At 35.1% G+C, this 27,834-nt stretch overlaps 1 long non-coding RNA gene across 2 annotated transcripts; it reads left to right on the top strand.

The window, feature by feature from the left end:
* Nucleotides 1–13,635: 13,635 nt before the first annotated feature.
* LOC111388241 lies at nucleotides 13,636–16,196 on the top strand. 2 transcript variants are annotated; one of them, XR_002701533.1, is made up of 4 exons: nucleotides 13,636–14,318; nucleotides 14,436–15,589; nucleotides 15,670–15,785; nucleotides 15,882–16,196. It is a non-coding gene; the product is annotated as an uncharacterized LOC111388241 (long non-coding RNA). The 2 variants fall into 2 exon arrangements; XR_002701532.1 differs by having other exon boundaries at nucleotides 13,638–15,589.
* The last annotated feature ends 11,638 nt before the right edge of the window (nucleotides 16,197–27,834 follow it).

Consider the following 27,834-nt stretch of genomic DNA (forward strand, 5'->3'; position numbering starts at 1 on the left):
AAAGTGCACCAACGGCGTCCCATTTGAAGGTACAGTCATAAGATTTCTACCCAAAATATATCATGTGTGTACTCTTTGCTTGTTGGACCGTGTGTTTGGGAGATGCTCCAGAGTGGGAACCTGAGGACCAGATGGCGGTCCATCACATTGGCTTTAAGTGATATTAAAATGGGAAATGCTGTGTATGCCCATGAGGCGTAGACAATGCATTACATCCCTCCTACAATATTCGTGGTCTCCTTCACGTGAAGGGGGTGTAATACTACTGTGTACACATAATATTTTTCTATATTAAAACAGCTACAAACTACCCAGAGAGTAACCTTTCATGTTCGTTTATACCTTTACTTCCTTTTTGGCTTTATATTTATTTTTGTTTATGGTAAAAGTTCGCCTTTCGCTTTTTCTCTCTTTTCGTAATCAAATTATTTTCAGTAAAAGAATAGTATGTGATAAGTGATGACACAAAATCATTTAGACTCGAACTCGACCTTTTTATGGTCCAACCTTGGGCCTTTGCATCTCCCCCACTATTGAGGTCTAGCCTTAACGTTGAGGTCAGGCCTACACGTTTATGTTGGACCATAAGTCCTTTAATGTAATTTCTCCCCTACTTTCTAGAAGATGTTGATCCTACTTTGACTATAATTCCCTAGAGATAGCAATGGACCAAGCCGACTCGACCTTAAACACATGAGCTTGTGGGCCGAGCCCAACCCAAAAGCTCGAATTTTTTATTTTTATTTTTTGAAAAATTTCAAATTTTTCTTCACCACGAGCCGCTCATGAGCTCAATGAGCTAAGCCTTGCTCGGCTCCTTGGATTTGAGCGCTGCTCGACTTGTGCTCATCATTTGACAAGCCCGAGTCATTCACGAGCCGAGCTTTAACGAGCCCTTATCCTTGTTATTTACTTATCACGATTCGATTCAAACTCAAACGGAACGCTTTGAATATAACACAAATACCTTACATAATAAGGTTAAGGATTACGGATGGTTGAATCATTCTACAACTCTAACACCAACATTTATTTATAAATACATGACCAAGGCTCATTATTCAGATATGTTTTTTTATTATTTCCAATTTATAGCCTAATGCATGAATTCTCTCTCTAACTTAAGTATTGGAGAGGCAACGAGGACATGCATCGACGCCTTTGTTTCAAATATTGGAAGAACTCATTAGCGGTCAATCTCAGCCATCAAACTCGGGAAACCACATGTACAATTTTTGGTAGGATTATTAGCCCGTCTTTAGGAAACACTATCAAAATTCATGGTTAACACACGTTCATGGCATCTTCTAGCAAATTCATTTGTCTCTAGCCAGCCTTCACTGGGGATCCTTCGGTTGCTAAGGAGAAATCATCAAGGGAGGCAACACCTCCATCAGTCACTACACTTGGAGCTTTTGAGGATTTCATGACTAGGTTTAATAAAAAAAGGCTTCAAATTTCGAACTTACATATCATAGTTGTAGTCTTAGCTCTGACATATGCCATAAGGTGTGAATTATTTAAGATGTTCCTTGTCAAAAACTCCTCCAAAGACAGTGACAAGTGTACTTACCCAAGCTGAGAAGTACTTTAATATGGAGGAGAACAGGGTCCTAAGGAGAGATGCCTCATCATTAAGTAGGATCGATTAGAAAAGGTCGCACAAGTCTAACTTACAACAGGATATTTCTCGGGTTAAGCTAAGACAAGACCACTTTCAACATCTTTCACTCACTAGAACACCTTGAGGTCTAATATTTTGATGAAGATCAAGAACATCAAGGAGCTTAACTGGCCTCCTAGGTTGCGATCTCCTCCTGACACTCGCAACAAGGTAAGTACTGTGATTTTCATCGAGATCATTAGCATACGACTGAGGATTTCTTTACTTTCAAGCGTGAAATTGAAGCCCTCATTGAGAGGGGGTTTTTGGGCTCTTATGTTACCTATGACAAGCGCCCAAGGAACCACAAAAATAGGAACAAGGCCCCAGAGGCTTGGAAAAATAAGCAACCTACAGCAGATACTATCAATATCATTGTTGGAGGGAAGACTTAAGTAGTGGGCGCAAATAATACACCAGACAGTCCCCAACTGTCTCAAGGACAGATCTTGGTTCGACGGAAGACATTACCTTCGGAGCAAAGGATTTGGAAGGCATATCTTTTCCTTACAATGATTGCTGGTAGTATCAACCATCATTGTCACTTCCGAGATAAAGAGAATTCTGGTGGATAATGGAAGCACGACTAATGTGTTGTCTCACGAGGCTTTTGTTTAGATGGGTATCTCAATCGAACAGCTCAAGTTAGTCAAAACACCCCTTCAATGGTTTGGAGGCGAGGTCATCACCCCAGTGGGCATCGTCGGGTTGACCTTGAAATTGGGGTTGGAAGGTAGACAGGTAACATAGATCACAACCTTTGAAGTCGTCCAAGCTCCAATGGCTTACAACATCATACTTGGGAGGCCATTACTTAACAGAATCAGGGCTATTATGTCAACCTTTTACTTTACAATGAAATTTTCTACAAGTAATGGAGTTGGGGTTATTCGAGGAAGCCAAACTGTGGCCGGCATTGTTATGTAACTAGTGTTCAAAAATCAATGGTGATGTCATTCAGCTTTCAGAGCTCGAGGTCCAGCTTGATCATCACAGGATAATTGCCCTTGTGGAAGAGTTGGCTGAGGTCAAGCTCAAGCTTGGTAGGAAAATTAGTGTTTGACGAGACCTCAATGCAATAATCATGGCTGAACTTGTAAGCTGTCTCTCTCGTAATATTGATGTATTTCTTGGAAAGTTGAAGACATGCCTGGGATTGACCCTAAAGTAGCAATACATAGACTCAATGTAAATTTGGATGCAAAACCTGTTAAGTAGAGGATAAGACAGTTCTTACCATTTATTCGAGTTGTACAATACCCTGATTGGCTTGCCAATGTAGTCAAGGATATTTCCAAATATTCATGGCCAAAGAAGATTAGGAAAATACCTCATTCATAGTCGATTTGGCCATATACTATTATAAGGTCATGCCTTTTGGATTGAAGAACACAGGGGCAACATATTAAAGGCTCATGAACAAGGTCTTTACCAGCTTGATTTGGAAAACAATTGAAGCATATGTGGACGATATGGTGGTTAAGAGCAAACAAGTGAATGATCACATCTATAATCTCGAGGAGTTGTTTGCTACACTACAGAGATACAACATAAAACTTAACCTAACAAAATGCGCATTTGGAGTGGGATCGGGAATAGGCCAATCCTAACAAGATCCAAGTTTTAATATAACAAGGGATATTCAGAAATTGACAGGTCGTATGGCAGCATTGAACAGATTTTTTATTTCGAGCAGCAGACAGATGCTTCCCCATTTTCAAAGTACTTAGAGGCAATCAAAGTTTTGATTGGAATGAGGAATGTGATTTATCCTTCCAAGAGCTTAAGCAAACATTGGCAACGCCTCCGGTTCTTACAAAGTCGAAACTCTGAGACACTTTGTTGTTATATTTGGCCGTTTCTCAAAATACAGTGAGTAGGGTGTTGGTGAAAGAAAGAGGAAAGGTTTAGCAACCTATCTATTAAGTAAGTAAAGTACTTCTTGATGTGGAAACATGGTACACACTTGTCGAACATCTTGTTCTTGCTTTGGTAGTAGTTGCTAGAAAAATACGATAATACTTTTAGTCTTATCCAATTGTTGTACTCACTGATCAACCCCGTAGACACATACTTTAGAAGCCAAACGTCTCGAGAAGATTATTGAAGTGGGCAATTGAACTTGGTAAATTTGACATAGAGTTCAAGCTACGACCTGCTGTTAAGGCGCGAACCTTGGCCGACTTCATAATAGAGTTCACCCTAAGGTCTTGGGGGCCGGAGGATAAGGACTCGAGCATGACCTTGAAAATATGGGAAATCTTTGTGGATGGAGCATCAATAATTCGGATTCAGGAGTCGGGTTCAACATCACAACTCAAACAAAACTATAGCAATCCAATGTGCACTCACGTTCGAATTCAAATTCACTAATAATGAAGCAGAATATGAAGCTGTTTTTATAGCTCTAGAACTTGCAAACAATCTCGAGTTAGAACACGCCAAAATCTTTAGTGACTCACAGTTGGTGGTTGGATAGATCGAGGGCACTTTTGAAAGAAAAGATGAAAAGATGAGCTTATATTGTTTAAGAGTGCATAATCTTTGGAAACAATTCAAGAGTTGTGAAATCCTAAAAATTGCCAGAGCTGACAATTGCAAAGCTGATGCATTATTAAGGCTCATCTTCATGGGAGTAGATGATGGTAACGGAACCTAGCATAAGCCAGAAGCCAAGCATCACGGATATTGACTTGAGCCCTCTTAGGTTGATTTGATAATTGAATACATAAAGAATGGGAACCTATCATTTGACCTTCGGGCTGTGAGGAGCATTAGGCCTCGAGCACCAAAGTACTGCATCGTTGGAGGAGTATTGTTTCTAAGAAGTTTTACACTTCCTTACCTAAGATGTCTCACACCCTGTGAATCTCTCCAAGCCCTGACTGAAGTTCACGAAAGTATGTATAGGAATCATCAAGGAGCTCAAATTCTTGCCTACAAACTGGTGAGGTATGGTATTACTGGCCAACCATAAAAAAGGAAACGGTAGATTATGTAAGAAGGTGTGACAAGTGCTAGAAATTTGACAATATCATACACACATGCTGAAGAGCTAACTTTCATCTATTATTCAACACATTTTGAGCAGTGGGGGAGTTGACATTCTCGGACCATTTCCCTTGGCCAAAGGACAACTGAAATTTTTGGTGGTTGGAGTAGAGTATTTTACAAAGTGAGTGAAAGCCAAACCCATAGCAACAATCTCATAGCCTAAGCTTAGATCATTTATATAGAAATTCATTATATGCAGATTGGGGTACTGAAGGTGCTCATAACAAATAATAGGAGACAGTTTAACAATTCACAATTTAGAAATTTTTGTTCTAACCTCAGAATTGATCATCGTCTCACCTCAGTATCGCCTCGGGTTGATCATCGTCTCGCCTCAGTATTGCACCTTTAGAGCAATGACCTTGCTGAAGTAACCAATTAGACCATACTGCAAGATTTTCGGACAAGGATTGGGGATGCTAGAGGTAATTGGCTTGAGAAGATGCCCTCCATGCTTTGGGCATATCGGACTTCACTTAAATAGCAACTGACAGGATCCCTTTCATGTTAGCCTTTAGCTTGGAGGCTACAATCCTAATTGAAGTCAGCCTTCCTATATTGAGGAGGCTCGAGACAAATTCGTAAGTGTGGACAACTGAACATCTTGACCTACTTGAAGAAGTAAGAGAACAAGCTTCACTTAAAGTTGCAAGTTATCAGAACAAAACAACAAGATACTTCAATAGCAAGGTCAAGCCAATGAGGTTTAGAGTTGGGAATTTGGTCCTTAGAAGATCAGAAGCAGATGGACATCTTCCAGGTAAACTTGGCAATCATTGGAAGGCCCTTTCGAAGTCATACGAAGATTAAAACGCGGAGCTTATTGTCTCAGAGATACTTCAGGGAAGCCACTCCCGAGACTTTAGAACGCCAATAATCTAAAAATTTATCACAAATAGTTAGCCGTAACTATATGATTTTTTCTTGGTTTACATTTTTCCGGGCTTGTATGCTCATAGGAAGTTTACTTTTTGCATTTCAGGCTTGTGTACACTAACAGTTTTTGTTTCCAGAAGCTTGGGCCTGGACACCCTTGGGCACTTACTCTATTGAGATACAAGGGTTTGCTTTTACATTATTATTTCTCCGTATAACTTCAAATTAGTATAAGAATGTGCCCCGCGCATGCAGTCAATAACTTAAATTAGTATAAGATCGTGTCCTACGCATGCAGCTAATACTTCAAATTAGTTTAAGGTTGTGCCCCATGCATGCAATTAATAACTCAGATTAGCATAAGGTCATGCCCCGCACATGTAGCTAATATTTCAAATTAGTGTAAGGCTGTGCCTCGCACATGCAGCTAATAACTTAAATTAGCACAAGGGTTTACCCGCGCATGCAACAAATACTTCAAACTAGCATAAGGCCGTGCTTTGCGCATGTAGCTAGAAATTATGAGGTCGAGCATAGAGACACTTAAGGTTTGGCATAACCTTCGATATAGATTCACCATAACATTGAGAAATATCAAGCTCAAGCTCGGGCAGGATCACGTCAAGAACCATTGACAATGTACGAGCTACTCATCAAATGAATGCAAGTTAAAAATTCGCAGTTAACAAAAGCTCGAGCTATTTGTCAAAAATATAAAAAGATAAGTGACACGCTCGAACTATTAATTAGAAAGTTTAACTATACGCATCCTCGAGCTGCTTCATCAAAGTAATGGAGAGCTAAAATGCTCGAACCTTACCTGTTAAGATTTAAGAAAGTATACAGCTCGTGCTACGTAATGACCTATGCTCGAGATTTTATCTCTAAATATTTTTACAGCTTCTCAGAGCTGGACCTTTGTGTGAGAGAATTACAACACGCTCGAGCTATTTGTCAAAAATAATATGCACGATCTACATCTACGTATGTACCTCAACGATGAACAAAACAAATAAAAAGATATACAAGTAACATGCACAAACACTATTTTCAACTCGTCATCATTCTCCTCCTTGACCTTGGAGGCCGAAAGCCCGAGCTCATTCACTGCTTTCAGCTCCTCGATCGTTGGCTTCAAGTCATCATGGAGCTTCATCTGCAAATATGAGTGAGCTAGTCGCAGGCTGTAATGATAGGATTTTGACCTGTACTGTCCCAGCATTGTCTCGAACTCATTAGACTTTTTGAAATCCTCGATGGCTTGAGCTCGAGCTTTGGCCAGTTCATCCTCGAAGCCCTTTTTGGCCTGTAAAACTCTAGCTTGGCGTCCTCAGCATCATCTATGGCCACCTCAATTTCATTCTGGGCTTTTCTCAGATTTGGCCATGGCATTGGCTTGTTTTCTCTCGAGCTGAGAGCGCATTTTCTTATTTGTTCATTCATCTCCTTGAGCTCTCCTAGCCTGCTCGAGACATTTAGGCCATTCAAGGTTAGGCCTTGAGCAAGGCTCAAAGTCTACAAAATGGACATTAAGCTCAATATTAATAGATGAAAAGTGAATGGAAAATTTGATGAAGTAGTTTCAAGGTTGAGATCATACGTTTAGGTTGAGGAGCTCAAGGGTTTTGACCCCTTGGTGAAGATCGACCTACTTTTCATACTTGTCAACAATGCTTTGGATCAACGAGCATTTGGCATACTCCTTGAGTGAGCTTTGGGGGATCGGGTCTCCTCCAAATCCATGATCTCGAGCGTGGCTTGAGCTTGTTGGCGTGGTTTTGACTGAGGGTGAGGGATATGGCTTTTTGCCTTCAAGGTTTGCATCGTCTTACTCAGGCAGCCCCTGAGGTTTCACGAAGAAGTGATCTTTCCAGCACCTAACTGAGCTCGAGGTTTTTGGTGTCCTAAACACACCCTTTTGTGAACAAGTATACAAAGCAATTATACCTCGGCGAGAACTTCATGTCAAAAACCATCCTTAAGGATCGAGTCTAGGCTCAACAAGATAAAGACTAGACCGATAACCTCCATCCATTAAGGGCTAACTGGCTTGGGCACAAATAGTAAGAGGTCAAGAAATGGATGAAGAAGGGGTGAAGAGGCCACCTAAGCCTGGCCTTAAGGGCATCTCTAAAAATGTCATCTCTCTCTTGAGCACCTAGTACGGTCTCAATGGGCTCGGGGGCCCTTATATCACACAGAGGCATGACCCCGACCCTTGGGTCGTCTTAATGATTACATGTTCCTTATACTTAGTAGGTCCTTTGGGGTAGGTCAATACTGCCTCACCCTCGAGATGCAATTTAATAGGTATGGCCATAGGAATAAGGGACGTACCTAGGTTTTCAGGGTTACTACTAGTGTTCGAGCTCCTAGAGGGTTAGCTGCTCTCACTATCACTCGATCCCATATTACTGTTGCTACTCGACGTGATACTTTTCAAATAATTAATAACTTAAGGCCTCGAACTCTTACCTCTTTAAATGGTCTCTCACAACCCACTATCCTCGAACTCGAGCTTCTTTTACTGAGAGTTGACAGTAAAAAGTGAAAATTGAGTAAAAAGTGGGGATATTTATAGGGTCCTTGGAAGGTCAATGGTCCTTAAATCCTAGCCCTTCGATCATGACATGTGGCGACCATCAAAGGTCGGGTCTTGACAACCCAACGCGTGTCTTACACGTGTCAAAACAACCGTTGCTAACATACAACCAGAAATGAAGTTCGACTCTGGGCTATTTCACCTCATTGTATCTCACATCCCAGCTTGTTCATACATCACAAGCTACGACATGGATGCACGAGGTTTGTGATGACACAATTATATGATGTGTTGTCCAATCCGTTGATTACATAATTTTTGCATAGAAAATTTGAATGCTTGGGTCAATCGCAGCCAATTTTTTAACATCACTTTCTTTTTTGGCGTATGTGCCACGCGTTTTATGCAATGTGATTTTTAAACCGCAGGTATATGGTATCAAGTTTTGTAATATAGTAAAGAAGTTAGGATGTTGAAACCACAAGGATTGATATTCGAATCAATTGAGTACTATAATTATTTTAGCTTTCCCTTTATTTAGACGATCAAATTTTGAGTCAATATTTTTATGCTAAATTAAAATTAAATAGGATGAACAATGCAAGTAAACGAGGGCAAATTATGAATTTTCTTATCAAATTATGAATGCCTAGGGAATGATTTCATCGTACATTCGATAATATTTTTCAACTGTATAACTATTTATATCAATCTTCCCAAAATTTATAGGCAAGAACACTAAAGTGATTCTATTTCCCTCTCTCGAGCGCCAAATAAAATCTATTTTTATATATTAATTCCAATATCTCTATTCCGAATTAAAAATATAAAAATTATCAAGCACATGGTTCTTAATTAAAACAAGTCTCAAAGATCGCACTTTCTCTCGAAACCTACGAAATCTAGGTTATGTTGTCTTAGGTCACGCCTAAATTTGCCTCTCTCAAGAGCTAAAATTTAGAACACCAAATCAGTCAATTAGTGGCCAGTTAATTGAAAGCGCAGCACAAACAGCATAAATAAATAAAAAGGAAAGATCAATTGAAATAATTATAACGGAATCCAAACATATCTCAAGTAGGCTACATCATCCCTAGAATAATTGTTTAGTTCATAATTGAGAAAACTGACATGAATAAATTAATAAGAAAGAACATAGAGAAGAAAAGGAATAGAAAAACTCGTTTTTGCCTCTCGATTTCTTCTTCCATTGTTGCCAAATTTTCTCAATTAACTTCCTCTTCTTTAATTGTATTGACCAACCATGGGTTTGTCTCCAAATTTTTGCAATTGGCCGGCTAAACTCCTCTTTCCAGTCACGTGTTCTTGCCGGTTGCTTCCAGTTTTCCTTGCTTGTTTTCCCCTCTTAATTAGGTCTTTTAGATAGTATTTATAGTCTCCTCAAGTGTTGGACCATTTTGGGTTGGAATGGGCCGAGAAAGAAATCCAAAAATATCAAAATACGTTTCCCCGCATAGGCGGCGCCATGGTACCCGGTTCGGGTGAAAAATTCTTTCTGCGCATCTTTCAGTATTTTTAGCATAACTTTCTTGTCTGATGTCCAATTGAGGTGATTCAAAGCTCGTTAGAAAGCTAACTCAAAGGGGTACAAATTTTCTTCAGATATTATTCTTCGCTTCAATCGTTTGCTATGTCAAAAATGAGTCTCAATGTGAGGCTGAAATTCCGGAGCACAACTTTTCGATTGGAAATTGATTTGTGATCATATTTTGACTAAATTCGATCCCTTTGACATCTTTTTTTCATCCAATTGACTCCTAGCATGCTCGGATTTTCATTGTGAGGTTCAACACCACTTTTCAATATTTGCGTTTTAGTCCTCGAACTTTGGATCTCTTACAATTTAGCAATTTTCTCCAATTTCGTCAACTTTTGCTTATTTCTTTCAATTTCATCAACCTACATCACAACATCAAAACACACAATAAAAAGCTCTAAAACACTCTAAAGAGTAACAAAATAACAAATTAAGTGGCATAAATATTATGAGTGTAGAGCACTCATCAGTATGAATGTGCATCTTTTTTGAGAAATTTTTCCAAACCTAGTGTTGTCAGATAAAAAGCATTTTTTTGTCGTGGACACTTAAAATCTAACCCATTAAATTTCTCGAGTTTTTCTTTGGTCATATTAGGGAGTGTAGTACCAGAAGTTGTCATTTCAAAAACACAGTTAAGCCCTTGTTTGAGTCTCATTCTTTTCATAAAAATGTATTTTTGAATAGTATGTTGATAAAAATGTATGGTAAAAAAATAATGAAAAATAATTACGTGTAATATTTTTTTGTTGAAGAATGTGTGCTTAAAATAATATCAAATTATTTTTTTAAAATGTATTTTTTTTTTCAAAGAATAAGGCTCAAACAAGGGCTAGAAGATAAACAATAAGAAATAGAAATAGAATATACCAAAATAACAAATTCGTTTTAAGATTGTTATTTTCGAAGTATAAATTCCCTTTCGAGCAATCTGATACTATACTGATTGAATTACCGTAATATAATTTGAACAATTAACGAAATGATCAACAAATCTAAATATTAATTCTAGTCCACCGACTTCACTATGTTTTCTTAGAACAAAAATTTGCTACTTTCAAAGGTGCTAAAAGCATTCAACAATCATCTCTCAGCATAGAAGAAATTGTCTCCTATGGAAGTAGCACAGTACTCTGTAAGAATTCCACGAATTTAATGAAGTATTTTCACTTGAAGAACAATATCAAAACGAGAGATAGAGAATGAAATTCAACGTAGAGAAAGTTTGCAATGAAAACCTGTATTTATTCTGATAGCAGGGCAGACTATTTATAAATTCGTTCGTGGCCATTCAAATATTTTTCAAATTTTTTCAAAATAGTCGTCATTGTTCAAATAGCTCTCCAAGCTTGAACAGACAACTCTATTTAGAATAAAACACTACGTCTATTAAGTTGGTTATAAATCGACTTAGACTTGAAAATACCCAGGAAAAGCCAACGGTAGAAAATAATAAATATCATTAAAAAAAAATTTATTAAGCATTAAAAAATTTGATTAGTTACAATTTGGCCCAAAATTTAAATAAATTTTATCCAAAAAGATAATATAGTGCAAGGATCTTTCAGCACCTGAACACGAACTGGATCGGACTCGAACAAGGGCATGTGCTCATGCCATGATGAGCTGAACTAGCCGCATGGTTATGGCGACAATCGTGTGTAGGTTTTGTCCAAATCCAATAGGATTTAGATCTTTTCCCTTCCAAAAGCTATTAGTATCCTTAGGAGTCCAAATCCAATTGCCAAATTTCTGGTATATAAATCACACCAAAGTTTTCTAACTTTCTTATGTGGAATAAGTTTTTAGCAATTTCCAAATCAAATTCTTCACTAGTTTATAGTGTCAAGTGAATTACTTTGATATCAAATATTTTATTCAATTCTAAATGATTTTCGATAAATAAATATATGACGTTAATCATCTTACGGAGTAAAACGTGAATATGCTTAGTCCCGTTAAAGTTAAAGTACGAGTGCCGCTAAATTTGGAGCCCAAAATTGACCTAATTCACTAATTAACAAACTCTTATCAACAAGATATCGCTCTCAATCCATTTCTATGCCCACCGTCAGTTGTTCCCACTCATCTCTACCACTAGACAAAATTGGACATAAATAATAATATGTTTTTCTAAGCTCCTATTTGGCCTCCATTATTTTGATTTATAAGTTTTGGAATAGTAGTTTTTTGGAGAATATGTGGTTGAAAAAGAAAAAAAAATTTCGATTTGCATGTAATATTATTTTATGGAAGATTGTGTAATTGAAAATAAGAGAGAAGACTATAATTTGAGATAATGGAGGCAGACGGGGGTAAAAAAGCATGGGATAAACTGCAAATACCTCCACATAAGAAGTCGAGCCACATCTACTACCTAAAGTTTCAGAATCGCAAAGGCATCTGTCAGTTTTGTGAAGTGATCAAACAAAATCTGGTCATTGTGTGGAAGACATATAGTGATTCGTGCGGGGCCGAAACCGAATTATATAAACTCGAGAGTTTCTGTAACTTTCCATTTGCCACAATATAAAACAAAACCACGAAGTTATACTATCAAATTATCAATCGAAGAGTAAGTTGTGGTTAGTTCAAATAGGTTCAGTACAAGAATGAGCGTATAATTGCACATGTAACTAACTCCTATTAAATCCTTCTCTTACACAGGTACGCCGACCACTCATCTATCTTTTTACTGAGTGATGGACAGAGGTAGTCCTGAGGGTACACGAGTTGAGCGACCGTACATGCCTCAAAATTGTAGGGACACCAAAAATTTTTTGTTATAGTTGTACATTTATTTATAATTAAATATTTATGTTGGAAATTTTGAGTTTTTAGTAGCTATGATCATATGGTATAAGATATTGTATGTTGTTAACTTGATTAGTAAAAGCTTGCAATCTAATGATATGTTTATTGACGTTGCTATTGAGGAAGTGAAAAGGCTAATTGCTTTTGTTAAAAAAATATAGGGAAATTGGATTCAATGATGCAATAAATATTGTTAAAGAAATTGCCATTGAAATGAAAATTAATCCTTTATTTCAAGTGAAACGTATAATTCATAGGAAGAAACATTTTGATGAAAATGCTACTGTAGACGATGCACAATTATTTGAAGATTCTTTCATAATCAATTATTTCTTTTATATAGTAGATCAAGAAATTGGATTACTTAAACAGAGGTTTGATCAATTCAATTCATATGGAAAAAAAATAAATAAAAATTGGACTTCTATTTTCTTCTAACAAGTTAAACTCATTTGATGATGCTAATTTGAAAGCATGTTGTGATCATCTTGATATTATTTTAAGACATGTAAATTTTTGCGATCTTGATGGCGAAGATTTATTTCAAGAGTTAAAAGTTTTGCGAAATCTTTTACCAAAAGAAATAAAGATTAGATTGCTTTCCAAATACATGTATTGCTTATAGAATATTATTGACAATTCTTGTTACTGTTGCATTTGCTGAAAGAATTTTTTCAAAATTGAAGTTATTAAAATCTTATTTACGATCAACCATGTTACAAGAACGATTGAATGGATTAGTTTTGATATCTATTGAGCAAGATTTTCTAGAAAATATTGATTACGAAATTTTAATTAATGAGTTTGTTTTTAAAAATGCGAGAAGAAATATTTTTACATGATTTGTTGCATTTCAAGCTTTACACTCCGAAGACAAATTGAGATTTGTAGGCAGAGTGCACTTTTCCCTAAAAAAAAATATTTCGTAGGGTTATGATTTAATTCAAAGTTTTTTATAGCGGAAGGATCTGTGCCCACAAAAAATTATAATTTTTCCTGACAATAAAATTTTTAAGGCAAGATATATTTTTAGCCTACAAAAAAATTGACATGTTTGTAGGACAATGATTAGCGGGAAAAAATTTCAATTTTATTTGTATCTTTAGTCCCTCCAAAACTCACATCAAAATTCTCTTATCCTTTATTTGTCCAAAATCTTGCCTTAAATATTTCTCTAAAAATCGACTGCCTCCAAAAAATTTCACCGAAAGTTTCTTCCCTCTTTGCCGCTTCAATCCGTGGCTACCAAACCTAATTCCAATTTATTTAGCCACAAACTTTTTTGTAGATCTGGTGGTTGCAATTCCAATTTCTTCAATCGCATAATATCGATTTGGGTCAACAAATTTCGGCTAAATCTACTATAGATTTTGAGTTCTTCTTCAAGACGTATTCAAGGTATGACCATCAATCCTATATATTTTTTTGGTTTAAATCGATGAATTAGAAGTCTTGGGTGAACGGATTTGATTTAGTTTTAGCTTCCGGTGGATGCTGGGGATTTGAAGTCTTGTGGTTTTTTTCAAATTTGATTTGATTTAGTTTTATATTTGTATTTAGTTTAACGGCAACGTTTGAAACATAGGTGAACATAGTGTATTCATTTTTGGTTGCTGGTATAAACTATTGAAAAATTCATTATTTTTTATATACCTGAAAAGAATCAATCTTGGTGTAATATTTGTGATTTATATTTTGTTGTCTTTTAATTCACTGTTTTTTCTATGATAGTTCTGATTGTGAAATTGAGCCTTTAACTTTTGTATTTATTATAAGCAAGATTGGAATGCTGGAATTCGTTCAGGATTCGGGTACGTCGAATCTCTGGTTAAAACAATTTTTATAATGAAGGTACAGAAAAAAGTGAAATAATAATAAGAGTTCCTGAGACACAAATTCTAACAAACACCTCTTTTCTTATGCACCAGAATACTGGTTCCAACTACCTATATCCTTTTTGCCTCAGCTCTTCCAGTAATTGCATTTGGAGAGCAAATAAGCAGAGATACTGGTACACTTTTTAACTTAAGTTTGGGTAGAAAAACCCTGAACCCTGACTTGTCATTAGCTGTCAAAGTGATCATGACCACACAAAACATTATTTCTGTTTATAAAGGATTACAAGTTTTGTACTGGTTTATTGCTTAGGATTGCATAGGCTGTAGAACTTTGGTATCAACTGCAATTTGTGGTAATGTATAATACACTTTATATTTGGTGGATAAGCCTCCTTATACATACACTTATACATGTGCAGTTGCAGTCTAACTTAAATGTGTTCTTACATACTTCTAATTTATTTTATTTCCATTTTTTAGCATTAAGTTTTGTTGCATCAGCATCTTAGTTTATGAGGACATGACATTTGTTTGTTTGAACTTTGAAATTCAGTTGTATTTTTCCTTTCAGCAATGTTATATTTTGGTAGTCGCTTTTTCGCACTTTGATATTTCAACTTATGTAAATATCCAAAGTGTATGGCTGTTGGAGCAATCATATAGTGATTGACTATGAACTTAAAAAAATGGCGTATTTCTAAAGAATGATTCATGATATGCGCATAAAAGATGGAAAAGCAACATATGTCTTCCTATTGTTATTGTTATCATTGATGTTGCTTTAAAACTTCTGCATATAGTTTGGGCGTGTTAGAATAGTTGAATTGGATTTGTTTCTAAAATAAGCTATTCATATGGAGTGGGATATTTCCTAATTTTTCTGTCTATTTTTAGGATGATAGGATGGTTTGCTGTTAAGCTTTCTAGAAGTCAATTCTTACATTGTATTTATCTTTGTAATTTCTACTTGGAACAGAATTAGGTTTCAGTCTTCCCAAATTTCACTTGGTATCAAAGCCATACTAGTTCTGTTTATAAAGGATTACAAGTTTTTTTCTGCCATTTATAGCATTTGTAACATTTGATAATCATCTTGGAATATTTCCCAACAGGAGGGTACAACACCCTTGAACCTATATGTTCAGGATGAATTTCATCGTTCTGCACAAGTGGGGGTTGGAGGTGTCAAAAGCATTACAAATTATGCTCCGTTAAAATATATGCTGGATGATCATAATAACCTCGTAGTTTCCTCTTTCACTTGTTTGACATTTATTGCTTTGTAGAAGATTTTATTGCTTTAATACGTTAACAACTTTTGTAGGTTTTGAATCATTGAACAGAGAATGGAACAGAGGCTTCTCTGATGTCTTATACCTTGATTCTATGAATAAGAGATATACTGAAGAGGCCTCTTCTTGTCCTGTCTTCATTTCGAAGGTATTTAGCGAATGTCCTATTCCATTTGAAGAATTACCTGATGCTAACGAAGTTTTTTGTATAGGTTATTTTACTCATAATTTTATTCTTAAATAGGTTTGAAGCACATCTCTCAATATGTAGCATCTTTTCTAGGTGTGGGTGTTGCCTGGAGGACTGCAAATGCCGAATCAGGATCAACGATTGTCATCTTCGAGTTAGGAGCAATAGGATTAATTTTATGATCTTCTACCTGATAGAATAGGAGGATTTGCCGTCTATCTAATTCATGAGGATAAAGATTTCTATTTTTTAGGTGCATAATTATAGATATAGAGCATGCTTGCCATGCTTTTTTAAATTTAGATGTAATGATACTTAGTAAATGGTTTTTATTTGTTGTTTGATAAAATATTTTTGGATTTGACGTTATGTTGATTGACACTATCTTTTTGTGTTTTTATATTATTTTGAATAAGGTTAAAAAAATTATTACAATATAAATAAAAAATAAAATATATGAAAATAATTTAATTTTTTTTCCTATGAATTCTTTCATAATATCCTGCAATTGTGCTTTCCCCACAAAAAAATATTTGTAGAGAAAAATAGTTTAGCCTACAAAATAATATGTACCATTTTAGAACAAGTACCCTTTCCATACAAAAAAAAATTATTTGTAGGGAAAAATACAATTTAGCCATCAACATGATTTGTAGGGAAAAGTGAAACATTTTGTAGGTAAAATTAATTTTAGCAGACGAATTATTTTGTCTGGAGAAAACTTACGCAACATATTGTATTCATCTCCAAATGGTTCGTAGGGAAAAGCTTTAGCCCACAAATTTCAAAAATTTGTCGTCTTATACCTTTTCCCTCGATGTTTGCCCTACAAACTTGCTTACAAAACTTTTTCGTCCGCAAATGTTTTTCCCCACAAGTATGAACCTTTCCCTACAAATAAACTTTGTAGGGGAAGTATAAATTTCTTGTAGTGTGGTATATAATGGGGTGTACCGAATGGTGTACACCTCACTCACATGGGTGTGGGACCCATGTGAAAGAAATGATATTTTATTCGAATGGATCCCTCGTCCATGTGAGTGGGATGTACACCATTAGGTACACCCGATGTACCACTAGTAAAACCATATATATATATAAGGTTTGCTTGTATGGAAATGCACGAAGAGGCTAGTGGCTTGGATGGTTCTTTGTTAATGACATATGAATTTTGATGAAGTTCAAAAGATGCTTTTGAGCTTTATTTATGTTTTTCTTGTTCGTGTATAGTAAAAATAAATAAATATATATATACACATATGTTTAAATATCATATTTTTGCAATGAGATAATATTATTGAAATATGTATTTTTAAATATATGTTTTATTCCTTTGAAGGGGGCACCATTAAAAATCTCGCACAGGGCCGACTCTGTGATGGATGAATGTCGCACAACAAAGGCACTTCAAATTTATTAATTTTCATATTCTTCTTCGAACCATGCTTATTTTGTTTACTAGGAGGATCCACCATATAGGGGCTCTTGCATGATTTAGATACTTATTCTTTTCTCTTCGACAAGTATCGGGGTGAGGCTTGTCAACATCCTCCACTCCTCTAGACAACACAATAGCAACATCCTCCACTCAATGGTACATTTATTGATGTATTCTCAGCAGTAATGTGCCAATACCTTGCCCCATCAAAAGCTAAACTTGCATCCTGCTAAGCATATTTTTAATGTTATTAGGTTCTTGCAAATCAGTCAATGTTGAGGCCAATATATTATTATAGTTTGACTGTATGGCATCACTTCTCGTGTCAATGTACTGTCTAAGTCCTAGCCCGTTGTGTCTACATGTTGCTTTAGAATATAGAACTGTGACTGCTACCATGCAACTCAATCAAAAAGCGTTGCTCTATCACATCATTGTTTTCATTTTCTCCATCATCGAAGCAGTATATCGTTCAAACATACCTGAGATGAACTCTAGTTTTGTCGCAAAACCTGTCCTTTTTTCAACCATCAATGTATTCATATGCTTCGTTGCCCGACAAGTATATTGATCAAACATACCCACGGTATAAACGGACAAATCTGTCGCAAAAGCTTTCCTTTGCCCAGCTAATAAGGTATATATTCATTAGCTCTCTTGTGACGTACTCCATAGCCAGGTCTAGATTGTGAGAAGATGAGATGTAAACCAATGATGGGAGAGGCATATTATATTGAGGGACACTGCTGCTACCATAGTGAGTGAATTGTTGGTGTTGTGGCGAGCTACTTGTCCGGAAAGGGTCTGCAACTGGAGAGGAGTAAACTCGATCATGATATGAAGTACTGTGATTCAGAGAACCCCAAAATTGTGCGATGAAGACAACACATTCCCGGTTCCTCCACAAATATCTACACCAATGAAGTTTTTTCATGCTCATCTTCAAATCCTTGCCAGTTCAATACAAGTTGGTTAAGCAAATCATGTGGTGCATCATCTGGAAGGACTAGGGCAGACATGCGCAAATGGGTGCCTAGTCTAATGTGGGGCAAAGTACAATTGTTACTTGAACTTAGAAAGAGAAGCATAAACATATATTAACAAATGCTTTACCAATATATAGAGACTTGAACTATTTCATCTATCATTGTTAACTTTTAAGTTGTACCAATGTTGATACCAAAAATTTTGTGATTGTAGTGGCTGCAAGTATGCATCCCATATTAAAAGACATGAGATTCAATCATGCATTTGAACGGCGAAGGCATTTCCAATCTTGGTATATCCAATACTACAAAAGAAACAAATGTAAATGTTTCAAATCAAACCTATGTAAAGAAAGAAACAAGAAAAGTAACATGGACATTGCAAACATACTTGAAAGTAAGGTGGGAACCTAACCCCTTTGTACTTGATTATCTTTCTCTTCTTGTTCCTTAGCGTTCTACGCCCTTCTACTCAAAGATCAAGTCAACAGATTAAACGATGTCAACAAGTTAAACAACATGTACTGCAAATATTATCCCTAAGAGGAAAAAATTCTAGTTTGTCCGCCAACAACAATGTCCGACAATCAATAAAACACATTCCACCAGCATTGCCAAACCCAAATTTTACTTGTCATCGTGGTCCTGGCAAGATACAAAAACATCATGCAACTTAATCATGGAGATACTTATTGCCTTGTTGAACCATTGATCCCTCAACCGATGAGTGTGCAAGGCCATTTTAACTTGCTATGCAGTTTTCCACGACCAATCTAACATGTCATTAGTGATACTCTTGCAATCCAAATCAGGCAAAACATCCATTAACCTTAAACCATTCTTTGTGCTCTTAGTTGGTTTCAACCATTCTGATGAGCAATTCATGAACCAATTTCCCTCTAAATTAGTTATAACTTCCGTTAACTCTATGAAAGGGTAGAAAAATGTTCTATCTAAATCCGCCTTCTATTCGCTATTGGAAATTGTCCATCAACTGTTGAGAATTTACTTATCATGCACTGCGGAAATAAAAACGAATTTCAATTCCAACCAGGAATCTTCTTTGTGTTTAGATAGGAATTGTGATAAAAGTCGTAACTTTTTCTAGATCTGCAAACTCCTTTGTTTTTTCTCTATTCCAGCTACCTTAATCTACCACCTACAGCTGTCCAATTGTTTAGCCTCCAACGAAATTCCACAAAGATGATAGATTGTAGTCACCAGAGTTTTCTTCTCTTGTGTCAATAAGAATAATGAGAATTTCTACAAATTGAAAACCCTAGTCACATATTTATATAAGCCCAAATGGGCTCGACCGACCCGGTCCAATATTTAATTGATCAATTTAATTAAATTCGTTTCATGAATTAATTAATCCAATTAATTAACTCGGGCCTATAAATAAGTAACCATATTAATTAATTTATTCAACGCTTAAATTAATTAATTGACAAATTACAATCTTCAAATTTTCTTTTTGTGTTCGACTCATCGGGTTCTCGATTAGGACACCTAACGACGTGAAATATTATTTTGATATTTTAATTTATCACCAATTCTGACTCGCCATTCTAGATTGATATCTACCAATGTGTTAGGACAATACACGTGATAGGAAATGTCACGTGGTATAACAAAACCAAATTTGTTTATTTACTGTAAAACTATAATCCCTTTGTCAACATTATCCAATCAACTATGAGACATGGAAGTGTATCAATTTCAATTATCAATCATATCTTTCATTCCACTACTAAGTCAATATAAGTTGGAAACTCCTTTTTGACTTTTGAGTACAGTTTGAGCAAGGATTTCGTTATCAACTTAATTGAATAAATTATGGATCATAATCTCTTATTATCTAAGAGTGACGAATCCTCTATTGGTCATTTACAACCTTTATATGATTCTTGACACACTCGAATGATGCCGTATTAGCGGCCCTTGACAGAGCAGCATCCAACACCGTCAAAGCGTGACTATCCTCATACAAGGCACCATGACAACCTCAAGTCAAAGGATTAATTTCATTATCAAATGCTAGAGATTAACCACTGACACGCAGATAGTTATCCATGTGGAATCTCTCAGGGAGTCTCCATTGTTTTATTCTATAACAAAACATCAACGTGTTCATTTAAGTGCTATCACACTTTAACTTGTGAGATTAGCTACTTGCTTCACAAGTAAGAAATGTTACACGTGGTGGTCTATCCGTAATAACGATATTCGTATCTCGTTGTTACTTACAACTATGGATTATTTAAGATCCAATCATATGTAATTTATATCTCACAATCACAACTCCTTGTGATTAACAAATTATTGAAACTTGAATCTTCGGACTCTATTATTTAATATTATTCATCAGAATATTAATTTAAATAAATAATAGATCTTGCCAAAATAAATGCATTAAACATATTAAAAGTGCTTACAACCTAAATCGATTGGATTTAGAGCATAACACTTACAAACTCCCATTTGCATTAGATCCAATTACTCATGTATCTAATACCATAAGCGTCCACATGACGATCATGTTTTTGTTGTGACTATGGCTTTGTCAATGGATCTGCAATATTATTATTTGTGGGAACTCGCTCTATCTTTACGTCATTTCTTTGTATAATCTATCTGATGAGATGATATCGCCTTAGCACATGTTTGGATTGTTGATGAAATTTCGATTTCTTCGCTTGTGCGATAGCTCTATTGTTATCACAATATAAAGGTATGGGATCAACAATGTTGGGAACAACTCCCAGTTTATTAATGAATTTCTTGATCTAGACAACTTCCTTTATTGCTCGGAAGCAGCAAGGTACTGGGCTTCTATTGTTGAATTAGCAGTTGTCTCCTATTTGAAACTTTTCCACCTAACCGCTCCCTTAAGAGTAAACATATATCCAGATTGAGACTTGCTATCATTCTTATGAGATCGAAAGCTAGCGTCAGTATACATATGGACCTTTAGTTTATCTCATCCATATATCAAGAACATATCTTTAGTCCTTCTCAAGTACTTAAGAATGTTCTTAACCGCTATCCAGTGTTTCTCACCAGGATTTGCTTGAAACCTGCTCGTAACACTTAGAGTATATGAAACATCTGGTCTCATACATAGCATTGCATACATAATAGATCCTAGCACTGAAGCATAAGCAATCTTATCCACATGATTCCTTTCATCATATATTTTAGGACACATATCTTTTGAGAGGTAAATCCCATGTGACATAGGATACAAACCTCTCTCGGACTCTTACATGTTAAATCTTCTCAAGATTTTGTCTATGTATGAAGATTGGAATAAGCTAAGCAATCTTTTAGATCTATCTCTATAGATCTTAATTTTCAAAATATACGATGTTTCTCCTATATTTTTCATGGAAAATTTTTTTGACAACCATAATTTTATCGATTGAAGCATTGAGATACTGTTTCCCATTAATAATATGTTATCGACATATAATATTTGGAATACAACTGCACTCCCACTTATCTTCTTGTAAACATATGGTCCATCTTCATTTTTTATAAAGTCGAACTTTTTTATTATCTCATCAAAACGAAGATACTAGCTCTTAAAGACTTACTTTAATCCATAAATGATTCGATTAAGCTTATATATCTTGTTGGCTTCTTTGGATTCAAAACCTTATAGCTGTGTCATGTACACCTCCTCTTATAAGTTTCCATTTAGGAAAGCAGTTTTGACATCATTTGTTATATCTCATAATCATGGTATGCAGCAATTGCAAGCAAAATCCGAATGGACTTTAGTATAGCTGCAAGCGAAAAGGTTTCATCAAAGTCAACATCTTATCTTTGTGTATAACTTTTGCTACTAGCATTGCTTTGTATGTATAGACGTTGCCATCCACATTGAACTTTTTCTTGTAAAGTCATTTACAACCTATGGGTTTTATCCCACTAAGAAGGTTGACCAAGGTCTAAATTTTGTTTTCATACATTGAGTTCATTTCAGAGTCCATGACTTCTTGCCATCTCTTTGAGTCAACACTTGGCTTTGTTTCTGCGTAATTTGTAGGTTCATCATCCTTGATTAACAATACTTGATTAGTAATCGTAAATTCATACCTTCTGGGAAGTCGAATGATCCTACTTGATTTATGCTGAGCTAGAGTGTCCTCAGGAGTCTCTACATCCTGATCAAGTGTCTGCCCCTTAGCAAGTGTGGGATCAGACTCAGGTTCATCTAATTGGTCAATGGTATTTGTGGATTCATGAATTTCTTCAAGTTCTTTCTCTAGGAATATGACATATCTTGAGATGAACACCTTCTTCTCAATGGGATTTTAGAACTGATATCCAATTGTCTCTTTTGGATATTTCACAAATATACAGTTATCGAATTTAGCCTCAAACTTATCCAATTTATTTTGCTTCACATAAGCGTAACAGCCTTAAACATTCATATGAGATAAGTTGGGTCTTTTTCTTCTCCACAAGTCGTATGGAATTTTGTTGACCAATTTAGATGGACACGATTTAGAATGTAGCACACAGCAATTAATACATGATCCCATAATGATTTTGGGATATTTGCAAAGCTCATCATTGATCTACCATATCTAATAAAGGACAATTCCTCCGTTCAAATACACCATTATGTTGCGGTGTATATAGCGGAGTCCACTACGAGAGAATCACATTCTTTTTTAGATAATCTAAAATTTCTCCCTCTAAATATTCTCCACCTCGTCTGATCTTAGCGTGAGAATATTTTTACCTGTTTGTTTCTCTACTTCAAGTTTGAATTTCTTAAACTTTTTAAGTGCTTCATGCTTAAACTTCATTAGATATACATAACCATATCTAAAATGATCATCAGTAAATGTGATTAAATAAGAGAAACCATCTCTAGCGGTGATTAACATGGGTCCACATACATCAGATGTATTAGTCCCAGAAGTTCGGTAGTTCTTTCTCCTTTTTTAGTAAAAGGAAATTTAGTCATTTTGCCTAATAAACACGACTCACATTTGTCAAATGATTCAAAATCAGTTGACCCCAAGTATCCATCTTTATGTAACTTGAAAATGCATTTGTTGTTGATATGACCCAGTCAGCAATACCAGATATATATATTATTTAGATTATCTTATTTTCTATACTTATAATATATAACTCAATATCAAGAATATAAATTCTATTTTGTAGCACAAAACAACCATAAAAGATCTCATCTTTATAAAACGAATAACGATTGTTCTTAACATTAATTGAAGATTATTCATGTCTTTTTGTAATGATGGGAACAAAATAACAATTTTCTAATTCTAATACTAAGCATGAAGGCAATGGTAAGAAGTATGTCCCTAAAGCTAATGCAGCAACTCTTGCTTCATTCTCCATTCCCAGGTCAACTTCTTTTTTCTGTAGTGGTCTGCTTCTCTTTAATCCCTGCATATTTATACAAATATGATATCCACATCCAGTATCTAGTACCCAAAAAGCTAATAAAGAAGACATATTAATCTCGATAACAAAAATATCTGAAGTAGAAGATTCAGAAGACTTTTTTTCCTTCAAACTTGCGAGGTAAGCCTTGCAGTTCCTCTTCAAATGACCTTTGGTATTGTCCTTGCCAGTTTTGGCTACTTTGTTATTACCTTAAGCCTTCTTGGATGTTTTCTTAAAACTTCCTTTTGTTAAGTTTTCTTCTTAGTGCCCTTAGAGGACTAAATGGCTAAGGCATGCCCAGTACTAGCCTTGATATTGGACTCGACAGTCTTAAGCATATTAAGCAAACTCAAAGAGTGTACATTCGATCTTATTCATGTTAAAGTTCATGATGAACTGTGAATAACTCTCTAGTAAAGATTGTAGAACCAAGTCAACACCCAGTTCATGATCCATGATAAAATTCAATTGAGCCAATTTCTCAATGAAGCTAATCGTTTTCAATACATGAGCACTGATTGAAGATCCTTCTGCCATTTTGCATCGGTACAATTGCTTGGAAGTCTCATATTTCTCCACACGTGATTGTTCATCATACAACTCCTTGAGATGAAAATCATAGTGTAAGCATACATACTCTCATGTTGCTTCTGCAACTCAGATGACATAGTTGCAAACATCACGCATGCTGAAGTGTTATCGTTGTTACTATGTTTGTTGTAAGCAGCCACCTCTTCCTCAGTGGAGTTTTCAGTAGGTACCCCTGGAAGGGTTTGCTCAAGGACATACCCAATTTTTTCATGCTTGAGAACAATTCTCAAATTACTGTGCCAATCGCGAAAATTTGATCCGATAAGTTTGTTGGCATCCAGTATGTCTCTCAAATTCATATGATTACTCGTGATTCAAAAACTGTAAATGACAAAAAATAAAGAATTAATATGTATTGTAATGTATTGCACAAATTTAATATGGACATTAATTGAACGTGCTCCCACTGTTTAAAATAAATTCATGACCCTCGTACATAAATTATTAGAATTCACATTTGATTCCCAATGGGCTGGGATCTCATCTGTTATATCAAGATCTTGAGTGTACTCAACAAATCTTAATAAAAGGTTTGGGTATATACTATTATCAATTATATCTTCATACAACTCCCAGATCATTATCAATTGTATCTCTATACAACTCCCAGATCATTAAGCTGACAACTTATTGTCCTCATACATCTTATGTGTTAGCTTAACATGTCTCTAAAACTTATCTAATTGAGTATACATATAATAGTATAGATAATTATGGACTTATTCTATCTAGTTTTTCGGAGCCAAGAGGAAAACTAGTTGGTCAATTCCTAGAGGGTATAGCATTGAATCAATATCAATGCATCATCTCCATAGTTTCCTCCTTTTCTTGCACCTTCAATTATTTCAGCTACAACATGTATCCTATACTAGTTGGCATGCAATCCTAAATAAAATTGGACTTGCAGACCCATAATAATAATAATAATAATAATAATAATAATAATAATAATAATAATAATAATAATAATAATAATAATAATAATAATAGCAATGAACTTACAGGTCGAAAATAATTAAGAGCTCTCAGGTTCATAACAACAATAATAATAACGGATTCATATGTCCAAAACAATTTAGAGCTCACAGGCCCATAAAACGATAAAAATTAAATGGACCTTTCAACACATCTCCATGGTCGAGTCCATAATCATCCATTAATAGACATTCATCACATAAATGTTTCTTATACAATATCTAATATTATATGGAATGTCTCAAGAATCTAGCAATTATAGTCTTCAAAACTCATTTAAATAAATGGATCAAAATAATTAATTAATTAACTTAATTGGCGAGCCTATTTAATTGAAATCAAATTTTAATTAAATCCCGAATTAGAGTCCAAATCTAATTTCATATTTATTGGGCGAAGTTATTTAATTAAAATCAAATTCTAATTAAATATTAAATTAGAGTCCAATTCTAATTCTTTAAAATTTTTAGGGTGAGATAATTTAATTAAAATCAAAATTTAATTAATTATTAAATTAGAGTCCTACTCTAATTTCAGTATATATTGGGGAATAAATTAAAATCAAGTTTTAATTAATATTAGATTAGAGTCCAACTCTAATAAAATTGAATTAATATTTTAATATAGGACAAAATTCCTAGATAAAGCAAAATTAAATTTAGGGTAAAATTAAATATTTAAGTTAAAATCTAATTTTAACAAAAATATTAAATAAAATATTAATTTTGAGCCCAAATTGAAATATGGATCAAACCCAATTAAAATCATAACTTTAAAACTCATTTAAAATTCAAAGTCAAAAAACAATTTACATGCCAAGTCCTTTATTTAAAATTTGCAAGACAACTCCGCAAAACAAATTACATGCGAGGGCCTGCAACTTCATAAATTGCATGAGAGGTGCCCCCCCCCCCCCCCCTCCGGGCCTCCAACTCTCCCCAATTCCTAACCCAATTTTTTTTTTATTATTTTGTTCCTTCACCGGCACCACATGCCCAGCTGTGACAATAGACCGCCGCCTGTAGGGGCGACAATAGCCCGTCGCCTGTAGGGTAACAGATGCCGTTGCTGAGTGCAGCGGCTGCCGCCATTACTAGATTCAAGAATAAACATGAGTAAATCAACTTTTGATTTTATCAACATGTAAATCATTTCCTATCAAATACAAAATAGGCTCGATACTACTATTGTGAATTTACTTATCATGCAAAGCGGAAATAAATATGAATTTCAATTCCCACTAGGAATCTTCTTTGTATTTAGATAGGAATTGTGATAAAAGTCATACCTTTTTTTCTTGATTTGCAATCTCATTTGCTTTTTCTCTGTTCCAGCAACCTTAATCTGACACTCACAACTGTCCAATTATCCAATCTCCAATGGAATTCCACATAGAGAATAGATTGTAGTCACCAGGGTTTTTTCCTCTTGTGGTGCAAGAATAATGAAAATCTCTATAAATTGAAAACCCTACCCACGTATTTATATAAGTCCAAATGAGCTTGGCCTGACCTGATTCAATATTTAATTAACTCATTTAATTAAATTCGGTCCATGAATGAATTAATCAAATTAATTAATTCAGGACTATAAATAAGCAACCCAATTAATTAATTTATCCAGCGCTTGTTAAATTAATTAATTGACAAACTAAAATCTTCCAATTCTCTTTTTGTATGTGACCCATCAAGTTCCCGATCACGATACCTAACGACGTAAAATATTATTTTGATCTAATCAAAATTGATAAATTAAAACATCATTTTAATTTATCACCAATTCACACTCGCCGTCCCAGATTAACATCTAGCAATGTGTCAGGGCAATACATATGACGAAAAATGTCATGTGATATGACAAAACAAAACTTGTTTGTTTACCGTGAAACTATAATCCCTTTCGTCAACATGATCCGATCACTTACGAGATATGAAAGTGTATCAGTCTCAATTATCGATCATATCTTTCATTCCGCTATTAAGTCAATATAAGTCGAACACTCCTTTTCGACTTCTGAGTACACCTTGGCCAAAAATTTCGTTATCGAACGAAATTGGTCATTCACAACCTTCATACGATTCTTGACACACCCGAACGATGTCGTATTAGCGGCCCTTTGTAGAGCAACATCTAACACCATAAAAGTATGGCTGTTCTCATAAAATGCACTATGACGACCTCAAGTCAAAAGATCAATTTCGCTACCGAACGTTAGAGATTAACTACTGATACTCAGATAGTTATTCATGTGAAATCTCTCAACAAATCTCTAATGTTTTGTTCTGTAACAAAACATCTACGCGTTCATTTAAGTGTCACCACACTTTAACTTGTAAGATCAGCTACTTTACAAGTAAGAAATGCTACACGTGGTGGTCTATCTGTAATAACGATATTCGTATATCGTTGTTACTTATGACTATGGATTATTTAAGATCCAATCATATGTAATTTGTATCTCACAATCACAACTCCTTGTGATTAATAAATTACTGAAACTTGAATTTTCGGACTCTATTATTTAATATTATTCATTAGAAAATTAATAGATTTTGCCAAAAATAAATGTATTAAACATATTAAAAAT

This window comes from Olea europaea, unplaced genomic scaffold (assembly GCF_002742605.1).
Source record: "Olea europaea var. sylvestris unplaced genomic scaffold, O_europaea_v1 scaffold476, whole genome shotgun sequence".
Taxonomy (NCBI): domain Eukaryota; kingdom Viridiplantae; phylum Streptophyta; class Magnoliopsida; order Lamiales; family Oleaceae; genus Olea; species Olea europaea.